A 13,956-nucleotide genomic window follows, 5' to 3' on the forward strand; every position below is an offset into this window, starting at 1 on the left:
AGGGAGAAACTCACATTAAACCACCACCGTGAAACATGGCTAGTGGTGCCTGCAGTCCTTGGCCACCCTGCCCTGGCCCCAGGGGGTTGGAGGTGCTCTTGGGGCTGGCCCTGGGCAGCCCCACATGGGCCAGCTGTGCTGGGTTCACCCTTCCAGCTGTGCCAGGGGCTGCAAATGTGCAGTAGTGATTTTTCAGCTGTGCCTAGGGGTGCCTCTCCAGGTGTGCAGGAGTGGAAGGGGGATCCAGCTGTGCAGGACTGGCTCTTCCAGCTGTGCTCACATGGGGCTCTGTAGCTGTGAAAGGAGAGCTCAAGCTGCCTCCAGAAACATCGGGGAAGAGCGCCCCAGCCCACACAGAGGGAGTACAGCCCCAGACCACTCTCCTGCAGACAGGAGCAGGGCTGCTGCTCCCGTCCCGAGGGCTGCTTGCTGGCACTAATGAGGGTGGGTGCCAGGGCCATGGAGCCTGGGCGGTGATGTCTCCCCAGCCCCAGCCCCTCGACGACAGGCAGCCCCGAATCAGCTTCATTAAGAGCCATTGATCTGTTTCCTGCTTAATATATTTTTCATTTCCAAATGTTTTTTTCCAGGCTCCACAGCGTTTGCAGCTTGTACCAATTAAGGCAGCAGCACAGAATGAGCTCTGCAGCCCATTAATTAAACTTATAGGGGGAGATTAAGTGCCCACTCCATTCTCCCTGGCAGTTCTCTCTGAGCAACAGGCGTGCTGGGGATGGGAGCAAGGCTGATCACTCACGTGCCAGTCGTCTGCCCTCCCTCCCTCCCTGCTGTGTCTCCAGCCGGCCACGCAGACCCCCACCGTGCTTGGCGCCAGCCGCCAGCCCACGGGTGCTCACCCTGGGCACAGCGCGGGCTGCGGCATCACCTGCAGGGGGGCAGCGGTGGGTGCCACTCTCCCGTGTGCCAGGGCTCAGGGTGGGCTCCTCCCAGCTCTGCGCAGAGAGGGGATGCTGTGCTCAGTATTTGCGTGTCGGTGCATCCGTTTTGGGGAAGGGCACAAGGCACACAGGGATGCTCCCTTGCCCTGTGCCTGCCAGGGAGGGGGGCTCATGCTGGTGGAGGAGCTGCAGCACCCACTGCATTGTCATGCTTCTGAGTGGCGTCTGCCCTCACTGAGGGGCAAGGGGACCCCGGCGAGGGTGTCCCAGCTCCCCGCAGTGCCTCCACCAAGCTGGCTGTCGGCACAGCTCTGCCCCACTCTTGCGGAGCAGCAGCCAGGGACTGGCCGTGGGTTTGCTCGGGTGGAGCTCAGGCTCGTGGCAGCCCCTCGCATCCCACCATTGGTGGCAGGTGCCTGCGCCGTGCTGGTTCCCTCCAGGAGCAACATACCGACAGGTGACCCTAGCTCCGGGCACCGGCATCAACACTGTGGAGCAGCCAGTGCTTGCGCTGTCACACATAGTTGCCATGGAAATGATGACACTGTCACACACTGATATCCTCCCACTCAGGGCACCTGGGTACTGGGTGGCCCCGCTTACACCAGCTTTGGCGCTGGTGATGCCAGCAGGCAGGAAACCCACAGCCCTGGAGCAGGAGGGGATGAGGCAGGAGCTGCACAGGTGCAGCAGGGGCAGGTCCCTGGGTGCAGGTAACCCACCCCATTGCTGAAGCATCTTGCTGACGAGTCCTCCAGCCACTAATTTGGACAAATGATGGCAAAATGGATCCATGCCCAAAGCCTGGAGCCTGTCCTGAACTGCGTGCCAGAGGCAGAGCTACTTTCCCCTGGACCGGGATGGCAAATAAAAAGGGATGGTGCAAAAGGCAGAGACCAAGTGGGGAGATGCTGAGCTCAGCAAAACAGCGGAGGGTTCGTCGGGGCTCATGTCAAAGAGCTGGGGCCCACACCAGCTCTGTACAACAGACCCGCTGCCTCTTTGGGTAGGAGCAGAGCCCGGCAGTTATGGGCAGCAGCACCGGCAGAGCACCACTGATTTCTCTCCAGCGGTTCACTTATTGCCACATGACGTTTTGATTAAAAACTTGTTTTATGATGAATTAAGAGGGCACAGTAGATGGATTAAAAACCTGCTCATGGACAGATTCCCTAAACGTCCTTGTTAATGGGGAGGCATCAGGGAAGGGCTGTGCCAAGGAGAGGCCCCGGGGATGAAAACTATTTACTGTTTGCGCCAACAGGCAACGTGAGGATGCAAAAGCTTTGCTGGCATGAGGAAGACTTGTGAAGTAATAACATGGAAGAAGATCGTTCGCTGCAGCATCACAGCCTGAGGTGCCGCGGCGAGTGCAGCAGCGTGAGCCGCAATCCAAGGGGTGACGCTGGGGAGGCATTTAGGTGGAGGTTTAAGGAGAAATGGGGTATCGTCCTTTCTAAAACACATTTTAACACAGCTCTGTGGGCAGGGCATGTTAACCTCTGAGTTTTCTATTTGTTCAGGTTTTTTACCTTCCTGTGAGGGGTTGCTCTCAGAGGCAGAAGAGAATGGTCCTGGGGGAAAATAGCCCCCATCCCCGCTTTGGGATGCCCAGTCTGACTGTGGACTGGATGCTCCCTCGGCTCACCTGACACCACCACGAATGCAGGGCGAAGGCAGGCTGCGCTGGCCCGGCAGGAGTTAGCTGGGGTGTGAGGAGACCTGCAGCAGGTGGTGGGCCTGGAGGGAGCAGAGAAAAGGAGAAAATCTAGCTTTGCCGGGGGCTGAGCCCCTTCTTCCAAGGGGCTGTGGGGGACTGTACTGGGGGCTGCAGGGAACTGTACTGGGGGCTGCAGGCTGCAGTGAAGCAGTGGGAAGGCAGGGTGTTGCCTGCTGGCCCCTGTGGACTCAGTCCGCTGCCTGGCATGAGGCACCCACCGGCTGGGCCCCCAGCAGCGAGGCTGGAAATGCCATGCACGACTGCACGGCCGGGCTTGGGGGTGCCGAGGCAGGACCAGCTTCCCCTGCCTACACTGACACCAGCGCCGGCACAGTGGCACCTGCTGCATGACTCGGTGTTTCCCTGCCTCGTTGCTTTTGATTTAGCAGTTGCTAGAGAAACTAAAAGTTGGAGTTTGGGGAGCATCTGCATTTTAATTAGTAATTACCAGCGGTGCTGATCGCACCCAGCTGTCGTTCGCAGGGTCCCCGCTACTGCTTGGGGGTGCCCACTCCAGGGCAGGGTCAGCGTCGTGGCACTGGACCTGACTCTTGCTGGCTGTCCCTGGCAGGTGCCAAGGGTGGCCCTAGTGCGGGTGCTGGTGTGGTGCCCTGTCTGGGGTGCTGCTTGGTGCCCCCTGAGCCCCTGCTCCCGGCAGCCAGAGATACCCTCCCGCTGCCCTCCTCCCCACGCCAGCGGTTGAGCAGAGGGTTTAGCACTGATGGCCCTGAGCGGGCAAGGGTGACCTGCTGAGCAGGGCTCCGTGTGAATGCACAGAGGGGGATCCCAATGTCCCGGCTGCAGCCCTGAGGGAGAGGAGCATCACTGTGCCATCTGTGGCCACAGCCAGTTTGGTTTGTGCCGCTGTGGCTCCCTCCCTCTCACCCACTCCAGCAGCTCCCCCTGCTAATGCCTGCGCCCGTCCCTGATCCTCCACCTGATTAATTCCTCATGTGGCTCTGTAAATGCTGCTATGATGCCTGGAGTGGGGAGATCTGCATGTCACCCCTGCCTGGGAAGCAGCTTACTTGGGAGGGAGCTTGAGGGAGAGTCCTCGGGTGCTGCAATGACCTTCCCTTGCTCCCCTCTGGGGTGAAGCCCACTATCCCCATGCCCACCCTCCACCCCACGCTGGGTCCTATCCTGCAATTCCTGTCATGTCATGGCCTATGGCTCTGGGACCTGCAAGATGGGTGCAGGGGCTGAGGGCAGGACACCCCCCACCGCAGAGCCCCACTCCTGGCTGCTCCCGTCCCTTCCCTGGCTTCCTGGGCCGGTGGTTCATTTTAACAAGGCTTTTAGGCTTAAGTGCTGCTTGGCGTGACTGGGAGAAATTGATATTTTGAGAATGAGCTTGCAAGGGGCCATGAATAATTCACGCTGGGGCGGTTCCCTTCCCATAAACAGGCTGCTAAAAAAACCAAACCCAGCGCTTAACAAGGAAACCAATTCCCATCCTGCAAAGCCCCAGACCCCAACTCAGCCTCCACTGCATCTTTCATCTCCAGAAAGGGGTTCCCACATGGCGGCAGCAGTGAGGGGAGCTGGCCCCTGCACTCTTCCCAGAGCATCGTGGGGCGGTACCTGCTCCTTGCACTGGGACAAGCAGCACAGCCCTGGGGAACTCTGCTGGGGTCGCTGGTGACAGTGGCACCAAGGCCATATAAGCCAGGGGTCAGCAGCATGTCACCAGCCCCATTAGGCCTGGTTTGACCTCATTATTTCGATAGGCCCTTGTTAAGGGCTGCCCTGTGGGGTGGAGGGCAGTGAGCGCCCATTGCCATGACAATGGGGACAAGCGTGTGGAGCATGTCACGCCAGGGTGGCTCTGGGGACAAGGAAGGGATACCTCCAACCCCAGGGCAGGCATCAGGGGACACGACCTGGCTGGGGGCGCATGGCAAGGGGCTGGGAAGGGGTCTGGGCTCAGCCCCTTTGGTGTGAATCCTGCTGTCCATCTGAGGAGGTTCCCATGGAGACCCCCGACCCCCAGGAGCTGGAGGAGGCAGGCACTCTCTCTCTGAGCACGCTGCGAGGATGAGCACCCAGGAGGGTGCAGCACTGTCAGGTTGGAGCACAGCATTGGCACAGGGATGATGGGTTTGAACTGGCTATGAATAAATTTAGGTTGGAAATTAGAAGGATGGTCCTCACTGCCAGAGCATCCAGCCCCAGCACAGACCCAAGGCAGGACTGCCCAGGGCACAAGCTCAAGCTGGGCTGGAGACAGAGCTGAGCCATGTGCAAGGGTGGATGGGTGCTAGCGAGGTCGCAGCAGCTAGGCATGGGGGCTTTCCCAGCTCCATGTGCCTTTCCTCCTGGGTGCACCCACCCCATGCCAGTGAGGCTCCAGTGGCCAGCTGCCAAGACCTTTGTCCTCTGCACAGTGGCTGGGGGACCCCTGTGCAACCTCGGAGCATTCCCCACCTACCCCAGTGCCACTGCGGGGAGGCTGGGACCTCCGTCCCCACCCAGGGGGACAGGACGGGGTCACCTGCTGCTCCCATCCCTTGCACAGGGCCGTCGGGAAATGCCTCCGTGGTCCTGCTCCCAGCACCGAGCTGGCAGCCCGCGTGTGCCAGAGCTGCTGCGCGGCGACAGCAGCGTCTGTTTGCTGCCACTGAGGATCTCTCTCTCTCTCTCTGGCTGCTCATTACTGGATGCCTTCCAAGTGCCGGGGCTGGATGACACTAACACGGCTGGTTTCACAGCGAGAGCCCACGTTGGCGAAGGACTTGGTGGCTGCCCCACTGTATCTCCGCCAGGGAACGGGGCCACCAGGGCTGGAGGCTGCCCAGTTTTGCACAGCGATCCCAGAGCGTCCCGAGGAGAAGGGACCCAGGGACACGAACATGGGGCTGGAGCCAGACCAGCATGGCAACAACCACCACCACCAAGAGCCACCTGGAATGAGCTTGGGAAGACGGCTCCCCCCACACCCCAGCCTGTAGGGGAAGTGACCACCATGTAGCCCAGCTGTCCCCAGTCCCTGGGCTGGCATGGCAGCTGTACAGGGTCACCCTGATGGTGCTGCCCTTCTCACAGGTGCTGGTCCTGCTTCCATCCTGCTGAGACCCCCAGGGACCAGGATGCTGGTGGCTCGAGGGGACAATGGTGTGAGACGGCGCAGCTGGAGGCAGCACCGGGGCCTGGGGATCCCCTGCAAGTGGTAAGAGGGACAGTGCAAGTGTCTGGCCCCTTAAAAGATGCCTGCGGCTGTGGCTGCAACTGGAGCTTTACAGCCCCTCCACCCACTCAACTGGGCTGGCAGGAGCCTGTCAGGGACCCAATGTTTCCCAGACTGGACGAGTGGTGAGGGGGCACAGAAAGCCCCCAGCCCTCCAGCAATCCCCCACCCTAGGGACAAGGACCCCCAAAGTCACTGAGGGCCAAGCTGGGAGTGCAGGGGGTGACACAGCACCCTGTCCCCAGGGAGCGGGGCAGCAGCCTCATGCTGGCTACTCGGCACGGAGCCACACGGCGATTAGCGAGGAAGAGCCCTGCAGCCCTGCCGCTGCGCAGGGAGAATTAGCGGTAATAAGTCATGATCATCCCCTGATGACGAGCACTTAATGTGTGCCGGTTCTGCTATCAAAGTGCCTCTTAAACCCCAATCGCCCTGTCGATAGTGATGGCAGTGGCTGATGGATCCCCAGCCGCCCAGCTGCCGGCCAGGTCGCTCCCGGCATGCCACAGGCAGGAGCATTGATTTCCCACAACTGCAAAGAGGCAAATATTTGAAAAGTGATAAATAAGGGGAGCTGCTGGCTTGGCTGTGCACGTCAGCACCCAGGATTAAGGCAACGAGGTGAGACTGCCCAATTAAATCCCAGTGAAAATGGCCGCAAATTCAATTTTTCCCCTCGCCCATATCCATCCTGAGGGCCGGGGGGGGCTGATAACACCGGGTTCATCGATTGGCACTGCTGGGAAGAAATCTCTCTGAATTAAATTAGTTGGGAAAGCACAGGGAGTGGTGTGAGGAGCAAAGCTGGGGCTGAGTGCCTTTATCATACCCAGGGGGATGGAGCACCCAGCACCCACTGCGAGTCACCACAGGGCCTCAGGACTCAGTGGTGACAGCACCCATGAGTGCCCACACCACCCTGGAGAGAAGGGGGAGAAATGCTGTGCCTTGGTGTTTCTCTTGGTTTGCAAGTCTTGGGGGTCACCCTGGGTCTGGCACCCCACCGGCATCTGCTGGACACGGTGGCAGCTGTGCCAGGGAATTGAATGTCCCGCTCTATCCCCAGCACTGATGGCGACTGACAGGGAACGACTTGTGCAAAACTCCGTGCGTCCACGAGCGGTGCCTGGTCCGCACTGACCTGCACAGAGCAGGGCTGGGCCCACCTGGGATGAGGCTGCAGGTGCTCAGCAGGTCTGCGGGGTCTGTGGCTTCTCCCCAGCCCCTTCCTCTGGGGCTCCAGCACAGAGGGATGACCCGGCCAGGATGAACAGCCATTATGTCTCATTGCCTTGGAAACCAGGCAGCAGCTTTGAGAAGCCTCTCCACCTCCTCCTCCTCCTTCTCCTCCTCCTCCTCCTAGCTGGGCCCCATGGGAAGGTGCTAAGGGGATCTGTGGGTTTGGGGCTGCCCAGGCTGCACTACCAGGTGCAGGCATGAGGGCTGCCTGCTCATGCAAGCTGCCTGGCACCCTGCTGCCTTGCTCAGTTCCTCCTACCTAAGTGTGAGAAGTCCCCCAAAAAGCAGATGATGCTCAAATTAACGTGAGCAATGTGGGGGGGCCCCACTCCATCCCCATGTCAGGGGCACGGGGGCAGGGAGGGAGATGCAGATTCCAGCTGGTCTTTGCCACGATGGAGAAGAGGATCATGGTGATGGGTGAGGAAAAGCTTCCTCAGCTCCAGAGCAGGACCATTGGCCTTGCTGGGCCGCAGAGATGGGGCTGCTGGGGCTGTGGGGAGCAGGTACCAGGGTCCCCAGGGAGTGACAGTGCCCTTACAGCCCCCCACTCTCCATGCCTCCCCTGGGGTGGCGGCCTGGGTTCCCCGTGCACTGTCAGGACAGGACCCCCCACAGCCGGGAGCAGGGAGCTGGGGGTGGCAGGACGGGGGCTGTTGGGGCAGAGGCACCAAGGCAAGAGGGCCTCCCTGCCCTGCCAGCAAACCCCTGCTCTGTGGCACAACAAAACCCCTGCACGGGACACTGCCATCAGCTGCACCCAGGGCCAGGCAGCCACCCCTATTTTCCTCTCCAGAGGTACGGGGTGTGGGGGGGGGGGGAGGTGGCCGTTGCGACGTCTGGGATGGGGCTGTCGCCGGGAAGGCAGGACAGGGCTGGGGGTCGTTGGGGCAGATGCGAGCTGATCTGCCCCTGGGGAAGGTGCTTTTGCCAGCTGCGAGCGCAGCCGGGACCAGCTGCCGTGCTGCCTTGTGCACAGCCTGGGCTGCCACCAGGCCGAGCGGCGGTGCGGGCCAGCGGGCACCCCGCTCCCGGCGCCGCCCCTGCCGGGCCCCGCCGCCGGCCTCGCCCCGCGCGACGCCCGTGCGCTGCGGGGAGCCGCAGCACGGCCTGCTGGCTGCCGGCCGCACAGCCCGGCGCCTGCCTGCGCCCCGCCTCCCTGCCGGAGCGGGGGTCCCCGCAGGGCATCCCCACGGCCCCGCGCAGGGCAGCCTCATGGTCCCGCGTAGGGCATCCCCGCGCAGGACATCCCCACACAGGGCATCCCCACAGCCCAGCCTGCCTGCTGCAGGCTCGCTCTGCGCCAGGGCCCCTCCCCTGCTAGCGTGGCTGCACTCTCTGTCCCCCCCAGCCCCATCGCGAGCCCCGAGCATCCTCAGCTGTGGGGGATGCTGACCCCCCAACAAAATGGTGGGTGAAGGGCTGGGGAGGCCCCACTGGCTCAGAGGACAGGACCCCTCACAGCGAGGGTGATGGTGACCCAGTGCTAAGATTGCAGCAGGGCCAGTGTCACACAGCTGGGCTTTGCTAACAGTGGTGGCACCCCGCAGGCAGTGCGTGTGGGCACAGAGCCTCCGTCGCCCAGGCTATGGGAGGGAGCAGGGTCAGGGCAGGTCTCTGCCTCCCACAGCCGTTTGCCTCCTTGCCCTCCAGCTAAGCAGCACCGAGTTGCCTGGTAACCCTCCTCCTCCACCCTGCAGCCCAGGGATGAATGTCTTATAAGGCTGAACTGAGCTGGAGAAGAACGGATGGTGTTTTTTTTAGGGACCCCTTCAGCCCCAGCCCTGGTGCAGGCTTGCCTGGCACAGGGGTTAGGGGGTCACAGCACAGCAGGGAGCCTGCCCCAGAGCACTGGGGGGCAAGGTAGAGGGGGCCCATGCAGGACCAATGGCACAGGCAGGAGGTGGCTGAGGTGTGTCCCTGCCACCTGGACCCACACACGCACCTGCTGAGCCCACAGGAGCAGGCAGAGCCTCCCAAACTGGGCATTTTCCCCTCCAGGCTCCCCACTCCTGCCTGCAGCATCCCGGCATGGCTTCACACCCCAAAGCTCCTGGGGCTTGGGCTGAGACTTGATATTCTGCCCGCTCCCCTACACACATTGGCAATTAGATCATAATTGTAATATTTGCATATTCATAACAGCTGAAATTAATCGCATTTGCATAATGGTAATGAAAGGGACTTCATTAATTACTGCTTTTTTCTAGGGATTTTGCATATAAATGGATTCCATTAGGCAGGTTGAGCTGTGGCGGTTGCAGGGGTGGGACAGGAGCCCTGCTGCTGGATTGGGATGGAGCTGCGAGGACCGGTGGTACCATTGCCACCCTGTGTGCCCCATGCCACTGTGCCCTGCAGGCGGGCTCAGCCATGGCATGGGGGCTTGGCCAGTGGCTTCCTGCCCGTGCCCAGACCCATTGGCTTCCCCTTGCCCTGCTGACCCCACACCTGCCCCAGGCACCCCACTACAGGGAGGGAATGCATGTGGGAGCAAAGATGGGCACCGGGGCTGCTGCAACGCTGGTTTGTCTTGTTCAGGGTGTCAGTGAGGCCATGGGTGGCACAGAGGGTCCCTCCTCCAGGCACTGCAGAGGCAGCATCCTGCTGTGTGCACCCAGCAAGGGAGACTTTTGCCACCAGCACCCATGCCTGGGGTCCCCCGTATATGGGGTTGCTGGGCTGGCTGCTGACAGCACACAGGGGACCCCTGTCCTGCCCCAGGGTGATGCTAAAGGCAGCGATGCCTGGGGAGGGTTGGGCAGAGGGGACCAGCTGTTGCCAGCAGGTGGCCTTTCACAGTGTCACCTCTGCCACTGCTGGGCTCTTCCCAGGGGACGTGCCAGCTCTGAGCCCCACAGCGTGGCCCCATCCTGCCCCGCGCCTGGCCCAGGACAGCTCCCTCCTGGCAGGGATGGAGGAGCAGGCAGGTGGGAGTAGGGCTTTCCTGGCACAGCCACAGCCTCTTGTGTGCCAGAGCCGGGCAGGAGCACTGCCCTGGCCTGGGGAGCTGCTGTGACCACATGTAGCAGCACTGGGCCAGCTCCAGCCACGGCATGAACCCACTCGGGGCTGGCAGTCACCTGGCGTCCCCGTCCCATCACTCTGCCTATCCTACGAGGCAGATCACAGCACCTGGGGGCCTCTGCCCGGCGGCTGTCACCATCCTTGGGGCTGCCACCAAACTGCTGTCTGGAAAAGCCCCAGAAGTCCCAGTTGCCAGGGGAGGTGAAAGAGAAGGTGAGAGCTGCCCATAGCCCACGGAAAGAGGAAAGCTGGGAGCAGCAAGTGCCAGTTGGCAGTCGGCAAAGGCATGTGAGAAAAGTCTCAACAAAGCTCCTCGTGGCTGGCGGAGTCACAGGAGGTACTGACTGAAGCAAAAGAAGAGAAAACTAACTCCAAGCAACAGCCCGGTCTGGAGACAGGAGAAAGGTAAGGAAGCTGCGGCTTTGGTGTCCTCTGTTCATTGCCAGAGGGTGAACACCTTCCTCGGCCTCCCAGCCTAGCTGCCCGCCCAGCTGGTTCAGCCCCATGTGTGCTGGTGCCAACAGCAGCTGGAATAATAAACACGGGTCAGGTTTGGGGAACCAGCTCTGAAACGGTGCTGGGAGGTGGTGGGTTTCCGTTTGGTCCCAGTCACATGCTGCTGTGGGGACAGCCCTGCCGGCACTGGGAGGATGCTCCATCCACAGGGCACCTCTGCTCTGCTCTGGCCAGGGAGAGCCTTCCGAAGGAGACGGAGCTTGTTGCCTCCTTATTGATGGCTCCTTCCCTCCCGCTTGGCTGGGGAAGAGGCCTGCGGAATAAATCAGTGCAAGAGACAGATTATGGCAGCTAAAGACTCCAAATGAGATGATAATTGCCGTGGTAATGACAGCGAAGACCTGATGCTGCCGATAAGGAAACATCTCCGCTGCTCTTGGCTGGTGCCCAGCCAGGGGGTTGGCATAGGCTGAGGATGTCCCCCGGGACACCGTGGCTGGGCAGCACTGCCCTCCCTTTGCCCACGGCAGGGTCCAGGTGCCCATGGCAGGTGCTGGGCCCCGCCGCATCCCCGCAGTGCCAGGGATGGGGACGCTGGGGGCCGGGCGAGGGGGCATGAGGCGGGCAGCCCTGGCGGGGCCGTTTTTCTGGTTCTCCCGCCGGCTGCATGTCAGCTCTAATTAGGCAAACTTCTGTATTCATTGTGAGCCCAGCCAGCAGAGAATTCCACAATTGAATTTTAATGCCCTAAAAACACATTACAATCAGCTTGATTAATTAAGAGATGGCTTAACACGGTGACCAGGCTGCAGAGGGCCATGCTCGGGAGGGGTGCCATGCGGGCTGGCTCCTACACCCCACGGCATGGGGCACAGGGCTGGAGTGTGCCAGGGCCAGCAGAGCCGGGGCTGGTCCCTGAGCCCTGTGGGGCTGCAGGAGGGGATGGGAGCCAGGCTGCGCCCTGGGGGTGCCAGGCTGCAGGGGCCCCTGCTCCCCCAGCCAGGGGAGGGCTGAGCTCAGGCCTCGGGCACCTCGGCAGCCCTGGCTCAGCCGGGCAGGCAGCGCTGGGAGCATCCCCTTCCCTCCCAGGGCCTCGCTCTCCCCACCAGTGTGGCCATCAGGGCACTCCTGAGCGCCTGTTCCCTGCCTCCCTACCAAATCCCCGCTCTGGGTGCAGGGGCTGACACTGTGCCGTGCCACGTCATGAGCGGGGTGCTCCTGGGGCGACCCTGCTTGCTCTTGTTTGCGAGCGAGGACGAGCTGGTAGGCCTCTATTAATTTGTCTCTGCAGTGATTCCCTGGGGCACTGGCGATGCTGGCTAACAGGCTGCCACCTCTCACAAGCCAGCTCTGCCCCTGCTCCCCAGGCCATTGCTTCCTATGACCCAGGCCGGCCCAGGTTCTGTCCCCGCACATGCTGCTGCTCGGGGTGGCCTCACCAGCCCACCAGCCCACCAGGTGCTGTGGACTAAAGCATCCTGGGGGGACCCTTCCCCTGCACCCTGCCGTGGTCATCGGGAGGTGGGAGCAACCCCTGCAGAGCCTCGTTTGGCTGGATTTCACTGGGCACGCCTGGGATGGTTTTGCTGAAGCCCATCCTGCCACAGTGTAATGAATGGAAAAGGGGGGAAATCCATAACTGTGGTGTAAAGGAGAGGTTGCAACCAGCAGGACATAAATCAGAGGGATTGTGATAAAGGGAGTGTTTTGCCAGGAGGGGCCAGCAGTGGAGGGAGGGATGGTGACGGCATCGTAAGGCCGAAAGAAATCCTGGCAAGGTGATAAATCCTGCAGCCGCTGGAGCTGCTTGAGCGCTAATGATCATGCAAAAACGCCAACCACGTTTAACAAATATTTCTGCTCTGTATTTGGAGAGAAGCAGGACGACATGCTTGAATCATACAAGAGTGATGAAGCCGTCTATTAATTACTGCCGGGAATGTTAAACAACATCTGCCAGCTCAGCAGGCCCAGGCACCGCCCGCCCCAGCCTCCTCCAAGAGCTGGAGGAGAATCTGGCCTCCTCATTAATGTCCCGTGAAATCTTGGAATAACGAGAAAATCCCGCTGGCTGATGGAGAGCCCACCCGCGCCTGGAGCTGCGGGGATGTGGGGGTGCTCGGTCCTCACCTCCTCCTCTTGGTTCTGATGGGATTTATATCACATTCCCACCCAGTTTGATCCTCCCTGATGAAGAATAGCCATAAACTGGCAAAGGTTGGGCATTTTTTTCCCATAATATGATGTATAGATTTTCTTTCACCTGAGTGTTTTTGGAGGCTGTAAGAAAGTGAGGCCTGAGAGGGGCAATGTGCTCATTAAACATCCTGCAGAAATCGTCGTCACAGCTTTGGGAGGGGCTGGCGCCTTTCCCTGCATCTCCCATGTGCAGGCTGGTGCCTGGGACTGGAGGGACGGAGGGGATGGAGGGAGAGGAGCAGCAGAAGGAAGATGAGGAGGAAGAAGAAGAAGAAGAAGAGGAGGGGGAGGAGGAGGAGCAGGAGGTTCCCACTGGGCGGGGAGGACCCCACAGGACCAGGATAAGCCCTGGCTGCACAGCCCTGCTGCGCCCCATCATTAGCTGTCTGCAACCCAGGTCCTTTGTTTCAGGATGGGGAAACAGGCTGAGCAGCAACAGTGGCTGCGAAGGGCACAGCAGACTTTGATAATGGTAACGCAGGTGGCTCAGCAGCAGAAAGACGCTAATTAACAAATTATCTCTGCAAATTATGCATGGACCTGGCAGAGAAGGACCTGGTGGAGTGATGGATCCCACCAAGGAGTTCCCAGCGGGCACCAGGACTGGCATGTCCCTTTGGTGTCAGGTCCCTGAGCCAAACCCCCAGCAGTGCCCAGAGCCGTGAAAACAGCGAGGTCCAAGAAATGCGGGTGGGTTTCCAGACAGGGAGGAGAGCTGGGGATACACGTGCAGCCAGCCAGGTTGCATCGCTCAGCAAAGCCTGCCCCAACATGGCTGGAGGAGCAGGGAGCTGGGAGAGATGCCCCAGCAGGGGCTGGGGGTGACAGGGCAGGCGACATGGCCACTGCAGGGACACACTGGCTGTGGGGACACGGGGGGGGGGGGAGGGGGGGGGCTGGGTTGGTGCTGGGTCCCACTGGAGAGGCTTTTCATCTCTTGGTCCCTTTGCACCCAGAGGGGATGGGTTTGGGAGATACCATCTTTGGTGAAAAATCATGAGATTTAATACAAGCAAAGCTCTTGCAGCTGTCTCCACAAGATGCTGGGTCACACACAGATTATTTTTCCCAGCCTTTTTCTGCACATAAAAAGGCTAAAATTTACTCACCTATAAAAGTCAAAAAACAAACATGGTTGCAAAATACTGGGGTGCTTTACAGCTAAGAAGAAAGCCAAGGGAGGAAGGGACGCCAACGGGGCCTTCTCCCAGCCCCAGATCACCTCACAC

Source organism: Phalacrocorax carbo, chromosome 6 (genome assembly GCF_963921805.1).
Source record: "Phalacrocorax carbo chromosome 6, bPhaCar2.1, whole genome shotgun sequence".
Lineage (NCBI taxonomy): Eukaryota > Metazoa > Chordata > Aves > Suliformes > Phalacrocoracidae > Phalacrocorax > Phalacrocorax carbo.